Below are 2432 nucleotides of genomic sequence, written 5' to 3' on the forward strand. Positions count from 1 at the left end.
CTGAGTGAAGACCGAAAAGTGCTTCTTTTGGTCGACAACGCGCCACCGCATCGGCCCGACGACGAGTCTGCTCTGACAAATGTCAAGGTACACTGCGCGCCACATAATTAGACTCACATAGATTTTTGATGATCCTGTGAAACCAATCAAGAATTGAGACTTTACGAGAGTCGCAATTTAACTAGTTTGATTGGTCAATAAAAATGACAAACAGAATGGGCCAATCTTGATGAGGCGCTTCAAAATCCCGCGCCATTAGGATAGACACATTTGAGAATTTTCGCTCTGCAAGTAAAATCATCACCTCAGACGATGCATAAACTGAACAAAACCAATGTAGGCTAAATCAGCTGTCCTCTGAGCCACATAAAATGGGCCTGGGACCTCTCTTGAGTCCGATGAGGCAAGGAATGGTATTGGCCTCCACAAGCATGGATTGAGCATCCGTGCTTTCGCAACCGAGGTTTCAAGATCCCCGAAGGCCGTCAGGACGTTTTTGAAGGACCCAGAACAATACGGGAAGAAATTCAAGGGCCGCAAGGCGGCCCTTGTCGTTGGTTCAGAGTACCGGTTGCTCGTCCGAGAGGCATCCATGACAGGCTTGTCAGCCCGGAGCCTCAAGACAAGCCTGAATTTGGCTGCCTCTCTTCGAACATGCCAGAGGAGACTCATGGGAGCCCCAAACCTACGCTACAAGAAGCGGAAGGCGATGCCAGCGTTGAAAGACCGTCACAAGAAAATGCGACTGGATTACGCAAAAATGCACCTCGCGAAGCCACATACCTGGGACCATACATATTATTTGGTCTGATGAGAAGAGGTTTGTTTAACCTCGATGGCCCAGATGGGCTTCAGCATTACTGGCATGATTTGCGCAAGGAGGAGGACGCGTTTTTCGCGCGTCGGAACGGTGGGGGTGGTGTGATGGTTTGGGGTGCGTTTTCATCTGCTGGTTTGTCTGAATTGGCTCTTCTTTCTGGTACTCAGGATTCATCTGCATTTGTTGAAACATTGAGTAACTACTTGTTTCCATTTGCACATTGTCATTATGCTGATGAATTCGTGTTTATGCAAGATAACGCTTCGATTCATACATCAAAATACACGAAAGAATTTTTGAAAGATGAAAATGTGATCGTTTTGACCACCCCCCACTTTCTCCTGACTTGAATCCAATTGAGAACCTTTGGGGCCTCCTTGCGCGACGTGTCTATCGAAACGGCCGGCAGTTTCAATGCGTTGCTGACCTCAAGACGGCCATATTGGACGAGTGGCGTGGGATCGGCCAAGACTTCGTCACAAATGCACATTTGAACAAGCATTTTGTGTGATTTGTGGTGTGGTTCTATTCTTCTGGCGCGAGTATAATGTCATGACAATGCAGATCGAGCTATTACAGACAACATACGTGATTAAATGATTGATTTTTAACACAAAGCATGTCTCCAGGTGTCGGGCCCTGAATTGTTTGCCACATATCATAAAAGGTCAGACTGTACAGAACAAAATCCACGCGGGTCTAACCTAGTGGCGCGCAGTGTAAATATGTTGCCAAAGAATACAACTGCGCACCTCCAGCCCCAGGACGCTGGCATCATCGCGTCGTTCAAGGCCAAAGTCAAGCAGTGACAGTTGACGAACGCCCTGCAACAGATTGAGTCAGTCATGACTGGCAGGCAGGACGGCCTTAATGAGGTACCTCTGATAGAGGCAATGTCGTGGGCAAAGGATGCCTGGCGTTCTGTGTCACAGGAAACTGTGGTAAACTGCTGGAATCGAACAGGCATCTCGACACTGAACTGTCGAATTTCGGCTAACACGTTGCTGCCATCCAGTTGTCATAATTTGTACCTGTATATTTTTGTTTCCTTTGAAACTTGTTTCAAGTCGACCGTTTAAAAGTCGGGGGGGAAATCAGTAGATGAATATTTGCGTGAACTAAGTATTGAATACTATTCGCAAGTATTGAAAAATACTGAAAATCAAAATACAGTCCGACCGTTTTCTATAGACGCACTTCGAAATATTCGAGTTCGAGATGATGGAATGCGTTTCAGTTGCTGCAGTTTGATGTGGGATCCTTCTAAATAGGCATCCTTTAAGTCGCCATCGCCATTCGATGTGCAGAGCTTTCACAATCGACAATTTTCCACATTTGGGCTGACCGGTTTCTATAGACGCACTTTGATTACACTCCCTACTTATCAATGCATTGACCTCGGCGCAGAATAACTTGTGCCATTCGTGTTGGCATGCCTTCGACGAGGCTTTGCAAGTACTCTTGCTTGATTTCGCTCCACGACTGGATGATTTGAGCCTTCAAACTTGCCTTGTTCTCGAACTGACGGCCGTTGGCGTAAACTTTTCGCGCGAGTACACCCCAAACGTTTTCGATAGGATTTAAATCAGGGCTCTTCGATGGCCACTGCATT

The sequence above is a fragment of the Aphanomyces invadans genome (genome assembly GCF_000520115.1).
Source record: "Aphanomyces invadans strain NJM9701 unplaced genomic scaffold supercont1.98, whole genome shotgun sequence".
In the NCBI taxonomy this organism is placed as follows: Eukaryota; Oomycota; class Saprolegniomycetes; order Saprolegniales; family Verrucalvaceae; genus Aphanomyces; species Aphanomyces invadans.